This window comes from Schistocerca americana, unplaced genomic scaffold (assembly GCF_021461395.2).
Source record: "Schistocerca americana isolate TAMUIC-IGC-003095 unplaced genomic scaffold, iqSchAmer2.1 HiC_scaffold_325, whole genome shotgun sequence".
Taxonomy (NCBI): domain Eukaryota; kingdom Metazoa; phylum Arthropoda; class Insecta; order Orthoptera; family Acrididae; genus Schistocerca; species Schistocerca americana.
The window spans coordinates 161,206-173,903 of record NW_025726044.1 but is presented as its reverse complement, the minus strand read 5'-3'; the positions used below and the strand labels follow the sequence as shown (position 1 = coordinate 173,903).

At 54.3% G+C, this 12,698-nt stretch overlaps 31 non-coding genes across 31 annotated transcripts; 6 read left to right on the top strand and 25 right to left on the bottom strand.

Annotated features, from left to right (window-relative positions):
- Positions 1 to 162: 162 nt before the first annotated feature.
- Trnam-cau lies at positions 163 to 235 on the bottom strand. Its single transcript has one exon. It is a non-coding gene; the product is annotated as a tRNA-Met (tRNA).
- A 293-nt stretch (positions 236 to 528) lies between these two features.
- On the bottom strand, positions 529 to 599 carry Trnag-gcc. The gene has a single exon. It is a non-coding gene; the product is annotated as a tRNA-Gly (tRNA).
- Positions 600 to 940: 341 nt separating this feature from the next.
- On the top strand, positions 941 to 1,012 carry Trnag-ucc. The gene has a single exon. It is a non-coding gene; the product is annotated as a tRNA-Gly (tRNA).
- A 582-nt stretch (positions 1,013 to 1,594) lies between these two features.
- Positions 1,595 to 1,668, bottom strand: Trnai-aau. The gene has a single exon. It is a non-coding gene; the product is annotated as a tRNA-Ile (tRNA).
- Positions 1,669 to 1,866: 198 nt separating this feature from the next.
- Trnae-uuc lies at positions 1,867 to 1,938 on the bottom strand. Its single transcript has one exon. It is a non-coding gene; the product is annotated as a tRNA-Glu (tRNA).
- Positions 1,939 to 2,219: 281 nt separating this feature from the next.
- On the bottom strand, positions 2,220 to 2,292 carry Trnam-cau. The gene has a single exon. It is a non-coding gene; the product is annotated as a tRNA-Met (tRNA).
- A 293-nt stretch (positions 2,293 to 2,585) lies between these two features.
- On the bottom strand, positions 2,586 to 2,656 carry Trnag-gcc. The gene has a single exon. It is a non-coding gene; the product is annotated as a tRNA-Gly (tRNA).
- A 341-nt stretch (positions 2,657 to 2,997) lies between these two features.
- Trnag-ucc lies at positions 2,998 to 3,069 on the top strand. The gene has a single exon. It is a non-coding gene; the product is annotated as a tRNA-Gly (tRNA).
- Positions 3,070 to 3,650: 581 nt separating this feature from the next.
- On the bottom strand, positions 3,651 to 3,724 carry Trnai-aau. Its single transcript has one exon. It is a non-coding gene; the product is annotated as a tRNA-Ile (tRNA).
- A 198-nt stretch (positions 3,725 to 3,922) lies between these two features.
- On the bottom strand, positions 3,923 to 3,994 carry Trnae-uuc. Its single transcript has one exon. It is a non-coding gene; the product is annotated as a tRNA-Glu (tRNA).
- Positions 3,995 to 4,275: 281 nt separating this feature from the next.
- Trnam-cau lies at positions 4,276 to 4,348 on the bottom strand. The gene has a single exon. It is a non-coding gene; the product is annotated as a tRNA-Met (tRNA).
- Positions 4,349 to 4,641: 293 nt separating this feature from the next.
- Positions 4,642 to 4,712, bottom strand: Trnag-gcc. The gene has a single exon. It is a non-coding gene; the product is annotated as a tRNA-Gly (tRNA).
- A 341-nt stretch (positions 4,713 to 5,053) lies between these two features.
- On the top strand, positions 5,054 to 5,125 carry Trnag-ucc. Its single transcript has one exon. It is a non-coding gene; the product is annotated as a tRNA-Gly (tRNA).
- Positions 5,126 to 5,706: 581 nt separating this feature from the next.
- On the bottom strand, positions 5,707 to 5,780 carry Trnai-aau. Its single transcript has one exon. It is a non-coding gene; the product is annotated as a tRNA-Ile (tRNA).
- A 198-nt stretch (positions 5,781 to 5,978) lies between these two features.
- On the bottom strand, positions 5,979 to 6,050 carry Trnae-uuc. Its single transcript has one exon. It is a non-coding gene; the product is annotated as a tRNA-Glu (tRNA).
- Positions 6,051 to 6,331: 281 nt separating this feature from the next.
- On the bottom strand, positions 6,332 to 6,404 carry Trnam-cau. Its single transcript has one exon. It is a non-coding gene; the product is annotated as a tRNA-Met (tRNA).
- Positions 6,405 to 6,697: 293 nt separating this feature from the next.
- Positions 6,698 to 6,768, bottom strand: Trnag-gcc. The gene has a single exon. It is a non-coding gene; the product is annotated as a tRNA-Gly (tRNA).
- Positions 6,769 to 7,109: 341 nt separating this feature from the next.
- On the top strand, positions 7,110 to 7,181 carry Trnag-ucc. Its single transcript has one exon. It is a non-coding gene; the product is annotated as a tRNA-Gly (tRNA).
- Positions 7,182 to 7,762: 581 nt separating this feature from the next.
- On the bottom strand, positions 7,763 to 7,836 carry Trnai-aau. The gene has a single exon. It is a non-coding gene; the product is annotated as a tRNA-Ile (tRNA).
- A 198-nt stretch (positions 7,837 to 8,034) lies between these two features.
- Trnae-uuc lies at positions 8,035 to 8,106 on the bottom strand. The gene has a single exon. It is a non-coding gene; the product is annotated as a tRNA-Glu (tRNA).
- Positions 8,107 to 8,387: 281 nt separating this feature from the next.
- Positions 8,388 to 8,460, bottom strand: Trnam-cau. The gene has a single exon. It is a non-coding gene; the product is annotated as a tRNA-Met (tRNA).
- A 293-nt stretch (positions 8,461 to 8,753) lies between these two features.
- Trnag-gcc lies at positions 8,754 to 8,824 on the bottom strand. Its single transcript has one exon. It is a non-coding gene; the product is annotated as a tRNA-Gly (tRNA).
- Positions 8,825 to 9,165: 341 nt separating this feature from the next.
- Trnag-ucc lies at positions 9,166 to 9,237 on the top strand. The gene has a single exon. It is a non-coding gene; the product is annotated as a tRNA-Gly (tRNA).
- Positions 9,238 to 9,818: 581 nt separating this feature from the next.
- Positions 9,819 to 9,892, bottom strand: Trnai-aau. The gene has a single exon. It is a non-coding gene; the product is annotated as a tRNA-Ile (tRNA).
- Positions 9,893 to 10,090: 198 nt separating this feature from the next.
- Trnae-uuc lies at positions 10,091 to 10,162 on the bottom strand. Its single transcript has one exon. It is a non-coding gene; the product is annotated as a tRNA-Glu (tRNA).
- A 281-nt stretch (positions 10,163 to 10,443) lies between these two features.
- Positions 10,444 to 10,516, bottom strand: Trnam-cau. The gene has a single exon. It is a non-coding gene; the product is annotated as a tRNA-Met (tRNA).
- Positions 10,517 to 10,809: 293 nt separating this feature from the next.
- Trnag-gcc lies at positions 10,810 to 10,880 on the bottom strand. Its single transcript has one exon. It is a non-coding gene; the product is annotated as a tRNA-Gly (tRNA).
- Positions 10,881 to 11,221: 341 nt separating this feature from the next.
- On the top strand, positions 11,222 to 11,293 carry Trnag-ucc. The gene has a single exon. It is a non-coding gene; the product is annotated as a tRNA-Gly (tRNA).
- A 581-nt stretch (positions 11,294 to 11,874) lies between these two features.
- Trnai-aau lies at positions 11,875 to 11,948 on the bottom strand. Its single transcript has one exon. It is a non-coding gene; the product is annotated as a tRNA-Ile (tRNA).
- Positions 11,949 to 12,146: 198 nt separating this feature from the next.
- Positions 12,147 to 12,218, bottom strand: Trnae-uuc. The gene has a single exon. It is a non-coding gene; the product is annotated as a tRNA-Glu (tRNA).
- Positions 12,219 to 12,499: 281 nt separating this feature from the next.
- Trnam-cau lies at positions 12,500 to 12,572 on the bottom strand. The gene has a single exon. It is a non-coding gene; the product is annotated as a tRNA-Met (tRNA).
- Between the last annotated feature and the right edge of the window lie 126 nt (positions 12,573 to 12,698).

Here is a 12,698-nt window from a genome sequence, read left to right as displayed (position 1 = left end):
TTGGCTTCATGCTCTGCTGGGAGAAGAGGAATAGGGAAGCTGTATGTAGCAATAACAGGAAGTAAACATTTTCCCGCTGAAGCGTTGAAACGTTGTGGATAACAAACAAGAAATAAGTTGGCGCCCTAGCAACAGCACCACCTTCAGTCACAGAAAATTAGATGCCCCGGGTGAGGATCGAACTCACGACCTTAAGATTATGAGACTTACGCGCTGCCTACTGCGCTACCGAGGCAGGCGATCGTTAGACCTTCTGGAATCTTGGTAAGTACCGAATACAAGTGGTAGAGAGTCTGCACTCCCTGGCTCATTTTTTCTGTTGCTACACGTGCATTCACGGCGCGGCAGGCAACTTGCGATGCTAGGCCGACGCCAGTATGTACAATAGCACGCAGGAGTCCAAACGAGCAGTCGTCCGCGCTGCATGATTGGTTCTTTCCACACGGAATCCCGCGGTTCATTCTCATGGCTCACGCAGTTCGAGTGCGAAAGACACGCAGCACCCCTACCGGAGAAAAAACAAAATGATGCATCGGCCGGGAATCGAACCCGGGCCGCCCGCGTGGCAGGCGAGCATTCTACCACTGAACCACCGATGCTCGGGCCAGCGGTACCTTCACGCTGCTTCCCGAGCAGATGTCTCAAGGGAAAGTGGGACTGCCGTCAAGCGCCGTAGCATTCTGTGGAGAAGATGCTGCAGACGCTGAATCCTGCACTGCACTGCTTAAAGATGCCGCCAGAACGCGGTCCTCTGCGTACTCTTGCGTCGCCGGCGCCGACTCTTGCCAAAGGATGCGAAATGTGCGCGGATACGCTGTCCGAATGCGTCTGGATGTGCTCCCCTAGCCTGCCTCGAAATGCGCCTGCCGGGTACGATCACCTTCGGCCGCTGCCGACAGGCGGGAAGCCGACTCAGCGCGGTGGCGGGGCGCTCGCTTGTGCGGTGGTGGTGTAATGGTCAGCATAGTTGCCTTCCAAGCAGTTGATCCGGGTTCGATTCCCGGCCACCGCAGCAGGCTTTTAATTTCGCGTATGAGTACTTTTGCCACGCGCTCTTAAACTATTGTTTTTTCGCCCTCTTACTCGCTGCATACCAGCCCTTAGTGTGTCTCGACTTGTCTCGACTTTGCTCAGCTGACGCGAGAGCTGACGCTCTCAAATCGGCCTATATCAAAACGACAAGCACGAGAAACGACTGAGAGAGGTAAGGAGAGGCGAGGCGATGGACACACAGCACGCCCCCTTCATTTCACGGTGGCGTCTCCCTGGCCGAATCGGGCTGTAGCTCCGAAAACAAAGGAGAAACAAAAATAGGAAGTAAAACTGCCAATAGTGCCCTGTGTTCCCATGCGCTCACCCCGCCCAAGTACTGACAAGGGCCAAAGTTGTTACGCATCGGCAATCGGACATTTTCTTTCATTTTCTCTAACCAGTGTATTCAAGATATTATGGCCATTGCCGAGTGAATGCTGTAGTGCTTCCCGACGAGTCGGGTTCGGATCCTCTGTCAACTTCCACGCAGGGTGATGATCATTTGGTCATCACACTCGCCAGCTGAAATCGGCGCTGCCTTTTCGCAGTAGTAAAAGAGAAGTGGCCCGTGGGGGGATCGAACCCACGACCTTCGCGTTATTAGCACGACGCTCTAACCAACTGAGCTAACGGGCCTCGGCAGATGCAGCTGCTCAGCCCTACGCTGGAATCAGATGGCATGAAGCCATACACCATTCCTATGGTCGTCGTGTGTCTGCTTCCCTAGTCTATATTCTGCTGACGGTCACGAAACAGTAGCTATATTGCGAGCAGGACGGGAAACGGCCGCTCGGACAGCTCAAACTTGTCACGATTAGTGTGGAAAAAATTCCGTTCCGGTACCGGGAATCGAACCCGGGCCTCCTGGGTGAAAGGCAGGTATCCTAGCCACTAGACCACACCGGATGCGGCCGTTTCATTCGACCGTTCGTACGGTCGCTTGTCGCATTGTCGCTCTCTTTGCGAGCATCTTTGCACATACTGACTGGCAAGGCGCGCACCTCAAACGTCGCAGAGCAATGCTTTTGGCTTCATGCTCTGCTGGGAGAAGAGGAATAGGGAAGCTGTATGTAGCAATAACAGGAAGTAAACATTTTCCCGCTGAAGCGTTGAAACGTTGTGGATAACAAACAAGAAATAAGTTGGCGCCCTAGCAACAGCACCACCTTCAGTCACAGAAAATTAGATGCCCCGGGTGAGGACCGAACTCACGACCTTAAGATTATGAGACTTACGCGCTGCCTACTGCGCTACCGAGGCAGGCGATCGTTAGACCTTCTGGAATCTTGGTAAGTACCGAATACAAGTGGTAGAGAGTCTGCACTCCCTGGCTCATTTTTTCTGTTGCTACACGTGCATTCACGGCGCGGCAGGCAACTTGCGATGCTAGGCCGACGCCAGTATGTACAATAGCACGCAGGAGTCCAAACGAGCAGTCGTCCGCGCTGCATGATTGGTTCTTTCCACACGGAATCCCGCGGTTCATTCTCATGGCTCACGCAGTTCGAGTGCGAAAGACACGCAGCACCCCTACCGGAGAAAAAACAAAATGATGCATCGGCCGGGAATCGAACCCGGGCCGCCCGCGTGGCAGGCGAGCATTCTACCACTGAACCACCGATGCTCGGGCCAGCGGTACCTTCACGCTGCTTCCCGAGCAGATGTCTCAAGGGAAAGTGGGACTGCCGTCAAGCGCCGTAGCATTCTGTGGAGAAGATGCTGCAGACGCTGAATCCTGCACTGCACTGCTTAAAGATGCCGCCAGAACGCGGTCCTCTGCGTACTCTTGCGTCGCCGGCGCCGACTCTTGCCAAAGGATGCGAAATGTGCGCGGATACGCTGTCCGAATGCGTCTGGATGTGCTCCCCTAGCCTGCCTCGAAATGCGCCTGCCGGGTACGATCACCTTCGGCCGCTGCCGACAGGCGGGAAGCCGACTCAGCGCGGTGGCGGGGCGCTCGCTTGTGCGGTGGTGGTGTAATGGTCAGCATAGTTGCCTTCCAAGCAGTTGATCCGGGTTCGATTCCCGGCCACCGCAGCAGGCTTTTAATTTCGCGTATGAGTACTTTTGCCACGCGCTCTTAAACTATTGTTTTTTCGCCCTCTTACTCGCTGCATACCAGCCCTTAGTGTGTCTCGACTTGTCTCGCCTTTGCTCAGCTGACGCGAGAGCTGACGCTCTCAAATCGGCCTATATCAAAACGACAAGCACGAGAAACGACTGAGAGAGGTAAGGAGAGGCGAGGCGATGGACACACAGCACGCCCCCTTCATTTCACGGTGGCGTCTCCCTGGCCGAATCGGGCTGTAGCTCCGAAAACAAAGGAGAAACAAAAATAGGAAGTAAAACTGCCAATAGTGCCCTGTGTTCCCATGCGCTCACCCGCCCAAGTACTGACAAGGGCCAAAGTTGTTACGCATCGGCAATCGGACATTTTCTTTCATTTTCTCTAACCAGTGTATTCAAGATATTATGGCCATTGCCGAGTGAATGCTGTAGTGCTTCCCGACGAGTCGGGTTCGGATCCTCTGTCAACTTCCACGCAGGGTGATGATCATTTGGTCATCACACTCGCCAGCTGAAATCGGCGCTGCCTTTTCGCAGTAGTAAAAGAGAAGTGGCCCGTGGGGGGATCGAACCCACGACCTTCGCGTTATTAGCACGACGCTCTAACCAACTGAGCTAACGGGCCTCGGCAGATGCAGCTGCTCAGCCCTACGCTGGAATCAGATGGCATGAAGCCATACACCATTCCTATGGTCGTCGTGTGTCTGCTTCCCTAGTCTATATTCTGCTGACGGTCACGAAACAGTAGCTATATTGCGAGCAGGACGGGAAACGGCCGCTCGGACAGCTCAAACTTGTCACGATTAGTGTGGAAAAAATTCCGTTCCGGTACCGGGAATCGAACCCGGGCCTCCTGGGTGAAAGGCAGGTATCCTAGCCACTAGACCACACCGGATGCGGCCGTTTCATTCGACCGTTCGTACGGTCGCTTGTCGCATTGTCGCTCTCTTTGCGAGCATCTTTGCACATACTGACTGGCAAGGCGCGCACCTCAAACGTCGCAGAGCAATGCTTTTGGCTTCATGCTCTGCTGGGAGAAGAGGAATAGGGAAGCTGTATGTAGCAATAACAGGAAGTAAACATTTTCCCGCTGAAGCGTTGAAACGTTGTGGATAACAAACAAGAAATAAGTTGGCGCCCTAGCAACAGCACCACCTTCAGTCACAGAAAATTAGATGCCCCGGGTGAGGACCGAACTCACGACCTTAAGATTATGAGACTTACGCGCTGCCTACTGCGCTACCGAGGCAGGCGATCGTTAGACCTTCTGGAATCTTGGTAAGTACCGAATACAAGTGGTAGAGAGTCTGCACTCCCTGGCTCATTTTTTCTGTTGCTACACGTGCATTCACGGCGCGGCAGGCAACTTGCGATGCTAGGCCGACGCCAGTATGTACAATAGCACGCAGGAGTCCAAACGAGCAGTCGTCCGCGCTGCATGATTGGTTCTTTCCACACGGAATCCCGCGGTTCATTCTCATGGCTCACGCAGTTCGAGTGCGAAAGACACGCAGCACCCCTACCGGAGAAAAAACAAAATGATGCATCGGCCGGGAATCGAACCCGGGCCGCCCGCGTGGCAGGCGAGCATTCTACCACTGAACCACCGATGCTCGGGCCAGCGGTACCTTCACGCTGCTTCCCGAGCAGATGTCTCAAGGGAAAGTGGGACTGCCGTCAAGCGCCGTAGCATTCTGTGGAGAAGATGCTGCAGACGCTGAATCCTGCACTGCACTGCTTAAAGATGCCGCCAGAACGCGGTCCTCTGCGTACTCTTGCGTCGCCGGCGCCGACTCTTGCCAAAGGATGCGAAATGTGCGCGGATACGCTGTCCGAATGCGTCTGGATGTGCTCCCCTAGCCTGCCTCGAAATGCGCCTGCCGGGTACGATCACCTTCGGCCGCTGCCGACAGGCGGGAAGCCGACTCAGCGCGGTGGCGGGGCGCTCGCTTGTGCGGTGGTGGTGTAATGGTCAGCATAGTTGCCTTCCAAGCAGTTGATCCGGGTTCGATTCCCGGCCACCGCAGCAGGCTTTTAATTTCGCGTATGAGTACTTTTGCCACGCGCTCTTAAACTATTGTTTTTTCGCCCTCTTACTCGCTGCATACCAGCCCTTAGTGTGTCTCGACTTGTCTCGCCTTTGCTCAGCTGACGCGAGAGCTGACGCTCTCAAATCGGCCTATATCAAAACGACAAGCACGAGAAACGACTGAGAGAGGTAAGGAGAGGCGAGGCGATGGACACACAGCACGCCCCCTTCATTTCACGGTGGCGTCTCCCTGGCCGAATCGGGCTGTAGCTCCGAAAACAAAGGAGAAACAAAAATAGGAAGTAAAACTGCCAATAGTGCCCTGTGTTCCCATGCGCTCACCCGCCCAAGTACTGACAAGGGCCAAAGTTGTTACGCATCGGCAATCGGACATTTTCTTTCATTTTCTCTAACCAGTGTATTCAAGATATTATGGCCATTGCCGAGTGAATGCTGTAGTGCTTCCCGACGAGTCGGGTTCGGATCCTCTGTCAACTTCCACGCAGGGTGATGATCATTTGGTCATCACACTCGCCAGCTGAAATCGGCGCTGCCTTTTCGCAGTAGTAAAAGAGAAGTGGCCCGTGGGGGGATCGAACCCACGACCTTCGCGTTATTAGCACGACGCTCTAACCAACTGAGCTAACGGGCCTCGGCAGATGCAGCTGCTCAGCCCTACGCTGGAATCAGATGGCATGAAGCCATACACCATTCCTATGGTCGTCGTGTGTCTGCTTCCCTAGTCTATATTCTGCTGACGGTCACGAAACAGTAGCTATATTGCGAGCAGGACGGGAAACGGCCGCTCGGACAGCTCAAACTTGTCACGATTAGTGTGGAAAAAATTCCGTTCCGGTACCGGGAATCGAACCCGGGCCTCCTGGGTGAAAGGCAGGTATCCTAGCCACTAGACCACACCGGATGCGGCCGTTTCATTCGACCGTTCGTACGGTCGCTTGTCGCATTGTCGCTCTCTTTGCGAGCATCTTTGCACATACTGACTGGCAAGGCGCGCACCTCAAACGTCGCAGAGCAATGCTTTTGGCTTCATGCTCTGCTGGGAGAAGAGGAATAGGGAAGCTGTATGTAGCAATAACAGGAAGTAAACATTTTCCCGCTGAAGCGTTGAAACGTTGTGGATAACAAACAAGAAATAAGTTGGCGCCCTAGCAACAGCACCACCTTCAGTCACAGAAAATTAGATGCCCCGGGTGAGGACCGAACTCACGACCTTAAGATTATGAGACTTACGCGCTGCCTACTGCGCTACCGAGGCAGGCGATCGTTAGACCTTCTGGAATCTTGGTAAGTACCGAATACAAGTGGTAGAGAGTCTGCACTCCCTGGCTCATTTTTTCTGTTGCTACACGTGCATTCACGGCGCGGCAGGCAACTTGCGATGCTAGGCCGACGCCAGTATGTACAATAGCACGCAGGAGTCCAAACGAGCAGTCGTCCGCGCTGCATGATTGGTTCTTTCCACACGGAATCCCGCGGTTCATTCTCATGGCTCACGCAGTTCGAGTGCGAAAGACACGCAGCACCCCTACCGGAGAAAAAACAAAATGATGCATCGGCCGGGAATCGAACCCGGGCCGCCCGCGTGGCAGGCGAGCATTCTACCACTGAACCACCGATGCTCGGGCCAGCGGTACCTTCACGCTGCTTCCCGAGCAGATGTCTCAAGGGAAAGTGGGACTGCCGTCAAGCGCCGTAGCATTCTGTGGAGAAGATGCTGCAGACGCTGAATCCTGCACTGCACTGCTTAAAGATGCCGCCAGAACGCGGTCCTCTGCGTACTCTTGCGTCGCCGGCGCCGACTCTTGCCAAAGGATGCGAAATGTGCGCGGATACGCTGTCCGAATGCGTCTGGATGTGCTCCCCTAGCCTGCCTCGAAATGCGCCTGCCGGGTACGATCACCTTCGGCCGCTGCCGACAGGCGGGAAGCCGACTCAGCGCGGTGGCGGGGCGCTCGCTTGTGCGGTGGTGGTGTAATGGTCAGCATAGTTGCCTTCCAAGCAGTTGATCCGGGTTCGATTCCCGGCCACCGCAGCAGGCTTTTAATTTCGCGTATGAGTACTTTTGCCACGCGCTCTTAAACTATTGTTTTTTCGCCCTCTTACTCGCTGCATACCAGCCCTTAGTGTGTCTCGACTTGTCTCGCCTTTGCTCAGCTGACGCGAGAGCTGACGCTCTCAAATCGGCCTATATCAAAACGACAAGCACGAGAAACGACTGAGAGAGGTAAGGAGAGGCGAGGCGATGGACACACAGCACGCCCCCTTCATTTCACGGTGGCGTCTCCCTGGCCGAATCGGGCTGTAGCTCCGAAAACAAAGGAGAAACAAAAATAGGAAGTAAAACTGCCAATAGTGCCCTGTGTTCCCATGCGCTCACCCGCCCAAGTACTGACAAGGGCCAAAGTTGTTACGCATCGGCAATCGGACATTTTCTTTCATTTTCTCTAACCAGTGTATTCAAGATATTATGGCCATTGCCGAGTGAATGCTGTAGTGCTTCCCGACGAGTCGGGTTCGGATCCTCTGTCAACTTCCACGCAGGGTGATGATCATTTGGTCATCACACTCGCCAGCTGAAATCGGCGCTGCCTTTTCGCAGTAGTAAAAGAGAAGTGGCCCGTGGGGGGATCGAACCCACGACCTTCGCGTTATTAGCACGACGCTCTAACCAACTGAGCTAACGGGCCTCGGCAGATGCAGCTGCTCAGCCCTACGCTGGAATCAGATGGCATGAAGCCATACACCATTCCTATGGTCGTCGTGTGTCTGCTTCCCTAGTCTATATTCTGCTGACGGTCACGAAACAGTAGCTATATTGCGAGCAGGACGGGAAACGGCCGCTCGGACAGCTCAAACTTGTCACGATTAGTGTGGAAAAAATTCCGTTCCGGTACCGGGAATCGAACCCGGGCCTCCTGGGTGAAAGGCAGGTATCCTAGCCACTAGACCACACCGGATGCGGCCGTTTCATTCGACCGTTCGTACGGTCGCTTGTCGCATTGTCGCTCTCTTTGCGAGCATCTTTGCACATACTGACTGGCAAGGCGCGCACCTCAAACGTCGCAGAGCAATGCTTTTGGCTTCATGCTCTGCTGGGAGAAGAGGAATAGGGAAGCTGTATGTAGCAATAACAGGAAGTAAACATTTTCCCGCTGAAGCGTTGAAACGTTGTGGATAACAAACAAGAAATAAGTTGGCGCCCTAGCAACAGCACCACCTTCAGTCACAGAAAATTAGATGCCCCGGGTGAGGATCGAACTCACGACCTTAAGATTATGAGACTTACGCGCTGCCTACTGCGCTACCGAGGCAGGCGATCGTTAGACCTTCTGGAATCTTGGTAAGTACCGAATACAAGTGGTAGAGAGTCTGCACTCCCTGGCTCATTTTTTCTGTTGCTACACGTGCATTCACGGCGCGGCAGGCAACTTGCGATGCTAGGCCGACGCCAGTATGTACAATAGCACGCAGGAGTCCAAACGAGCAGTCGTCCGCGCTGCATGATTGGTTCTTTCCACACGGAATCCCGCGGTTCATTCTCATGGCTCACGCAGTTCGAGTGCGAAAGACACGCAGCACCCCTACCGGAGAAAAAACAAAATGATGCATCGGCCGGGAATCGAACCCGGGCCGCCCGCGTGGCAGGCGAGCATTCTACCACTGAACCACCGATGCTCGGGCCAGCGGTACCTTCACGCTGCTTCCCGAGCAGATGTCTCAAGGGAAAGTGGGACTGCCGTCAAGCGCCGTAGCATTCTGTGGAGAAGATGCTGCAGACGCTGAATCCTGCACTGCACTGCTTAAAGATGCCGCCAGAACGCGGTCCTCTGCGTACTCTTGCGTCGCCGGCGCCGACTCTTGCCAAAGGATGCGAAATGTGCGCGGATACGCTGTCCGAATGCGTCTGGATGTGCTCCCCTAGCCTGCCTCGAAATGCGCCTGCCGGGTACGATCACCTTCGGCCGCTGCCGACAGGCGGGAAGCCGACTCAGCGCGGTGGCGGGGCGCTCGCTTGTGCGGTGGTGGTGTAATGGTCAGCATAGTTGCCTTCCAAGCAGTTGATCCGGGTTCGATTCCCGGCCACCGCAGCAGGCTTTTAATTTCGCGTATGAGTACTTTTGCCACGCGCTCTTAAACTATTGTTTTTTCGCCCTCTTACTCGCTGCATACCAGCCCTTAGTGTGTCTCGACTTGTCTCGACTTTGCTCAGCTGACGCGAGAGCTGACGCTCTCAAATCGGCCTATATCAAAACGACAAGCACGAGAAACGACTGAGAGAGGTAAGGAGAGGCGAGGCGATGGACACACAGCACGCCCCCTTCATTTCACGGTGGCGTCTCCCTGGCCGAATCGGGCTGTAGCTCCGAAAACAAAGGAGAAACAAAAATAGGAAGTAAAACTGCCAATAGTGCCCTGTGTTCCCATGCGCTCACCCGCCCAAGTACTGACAAGGGCCAAAGTTGTTACGCATCGGCAATCGGACATTTTCTTTCATTTTCTCTAACCAGTGTATTCAAGATATTATGGCCATTGCCGAGTGAATGCTGTAGTGCTTCCCGACGAGTCGGGTTCGGATCCTCTGTCAACTTCCACGCAGGGTGATGATCATTTGGTCATCACACTCGCCAGCTGAAATCGGCGCTGCCTTTTCGCAGTAGTAAAAGAGAAGTGGCCCGTGGGGGGATCGAACCCACGACCTTCGCGTTATTAGCACGACGCTCTAACCAACTGAGCTAACGGGCCTCGGCAGATGCAGCTGCTCAGCCCTACGCTGGAATCAGTTGGCATGAAGCCATACACCATTCCTATGGTCGTCGTGTGTCTGCTTCCCTAGTCTATATTCTGCTGACGGTCACGAAACAGTAGCTATATTGCGAGCAGGACGGGAAACGGCCGCTCGGACAGCTCAAACTTGTCACGATTAGTGTGGAAAAAATTCCGTTCCGGTACCGGGAATCGAACCCGGGCCTCCTGGGTGAAAGGCAGGTATCCTAGCCACTAGACCACACCGGATGCGGCCGTTTCATTCGACCGTTCGTACGGTCGCTTGTCGCATTGTCGCTCTCTTTGCGAGCATCTTTGCACATACTGACTGGCAAGGCGCGCACCTCAAACGTCGCAGAGCAATGCTTTTGGCTTCATGCTCTGCTGGGAGAAGAGGAATAGGGAAGCTGTATGTAGCAATAACAGGAAGTAAACATTTTCCCGCTGAAGCGTTGAAACGTTGTGGATAACAAACAAGAAATAAGTTGGCGCCCTAGCAACAGCACCACCTTCAGTCACAGAAAATTAGATGCCCCGGGTGAGGACCGAACTCACGACCTTAAGATTATGAGACTTACGCGCTGCCTACTGCGCTACCGAGGCAGGCGATCGTTAGACCTTCTGGAATCTTGGTAAGTACCGAATACAAGTGGTAGAGAGTCTGCACTCCCTGGCTCATTTTTTCTGTTGCTACACGTGCATTCACGGCGCGGCAGGCAACTTGCGATGCTAGGCCGACGCCAGTATGTACAATAGCACGCAGGAGTCCAAACGAGCAGTCGTCCGCGCTGCATGATTGGTTCTTTCCACACGGAATCCCGCGGTTCATTCTCATGGCTCACGCAGTTCGAGTGCGAAAGACACGCAGCACCCCTACCGGAGAAAAAACAAAATGATGCATCGGCCGGGAATCGAACCCGGGCCGCCCGCGTGGCAGGCGAGCATTCTACCACTGAACCACCGATGCTCGGGCCAGCGGTACCTTCACGCTGCTTCCCGAGCAGATGTCTCAAGGGAAAGTGGGACTGCCGTCAAGCGCCGTAGCATTCTGTGGAGAAGATGCTGCAGACGCTGAATCCTGCACTGCACTGCTTAAAGATGCCGCCAGAACGCGGTCCTCTGCGTACTCTTGCGTCGCCGGCGCCGACTCTTGCCAAAGGATGCGAAATGTGCGCGGATACGCTGTCCGAATGCGTCTGGATGTGCTCCCCTAGCCTGCCTCGAAATGCGCCTGCCGGGTACGATCACCTTCGGCCGCTGCCGACAGGCGGGAAGCCGACTCAGCGCGGTGGCGGGGCGCTCGCTTGTGCGGTGGTGGTGTAATGGTCAGCATAGTTGCCTTCCAAGCAGTTGATCCGGGTTCGATTCCCGGCCACCGCAGCAGGCTTTTAATTTCGCGTATGAGTACTTTTGCCACGCGCTCTTAAACTATTGTTTTTTCGCCCTCTTACTCGCTGCATACCAGCCCTTAGTGTGTCTCGACTTGTCTCGACTTTGCTCAGCTGACGCGAGAGCTGACGCTCTCAAATCGGCCTATATCAAAACGACAAGCACGAGAAACGACTGAGAGAGGTAAGGAGAGGCGAGGCGATGGACACACAGCACGCCCCCTTCATTTCACGGTGGCGTCTCCCTGGCCGAATCGGGCTGTAGCTCCGAAAACAAAGGAGAAACAAAAATAGGAAGTAAAACTGCCAATAGTGCCCTGTGTTCCCATGCGCTCACCCGCCCAAGTACTGACAAGGGCCAAAGTTGTTACGCATCGGCAATCGGACATTTTCTTTCATTTTCTCTAACCAGTGTATTCAAGATATTATGGCCATTGCCGAGTGAATGCTGTAGTGCTTCCCGACGAGTCGGGTTCGGATCCTCTGTCAACTTCCACGCAGGGTGATGATCATTTGGTCATCACACTCGCCAGCTGAAATCGGCGCTGCCTTTTCGCAGTAGTAAAAGAGAAGTGGCCCGTGGGGGGATCGAACCCACGACCTTCGCGTTATTAGCACGACGCTCTAACCAACTGAGCTAACGGGCCTCGGCAGATGCAGCTGCTCAGCCCTACGCTGGAATCAGTTGGCATGAAGCCATACACCATTCCTATGGTCGTCGTGTGTCTGCTTCCCTAGTCTATATTCTGCTGACGGTCACGAAACAGTAGCTATATTGCGAGCAGGACGGGAAACGGCCGCTCGGACAGCTCAAACTTGTCACGATTAGTGTGGAAAAAATTCCGTTCCGGTACCGGGAATCGAACCCGGGCCTCCTGGGTGAAAGGCAGGTATCCTAGCCACTAGACCACACCGGATGCGGCCGTTTCATTCGACCGTTCGTACGGTCGCTTGTCGCATTGTCGCTCTCTTTGCGAGCATCTTTGCACATACTGACTGGCAAGGCGCGCACCTCAAACGTCGCAGAGCAATGCTTTTGGCTTCATGCTCTGCTGGGAGAAGAGGAATAGGGAAGCTGTATGTAGCAATAACAGGAAGTAAACATTTTCCCGCTGAAGCGTTGAAACGTTGTGGATAACAAACAAGAAATAAGTTGGCGCCCTAGCAACAGCACCACCTTCAGTCACAGAAAATTAGATGCCCCGGGTGAGGACCGAACTCACGACCTTAAGATTATGAGACTTACGCGCTGCCTACTGCGCTACCGAGGCAGGCGATCGTTAGACCTTCTGGAATCTTGGTAAGTACCGAATACAAGTGGTAGAGAGTCTGCACTCCCTGGCTCATTTTTTCTGTTGCTACACGTGCATTCACGGCGCGGCAGGCAACTTGCGATG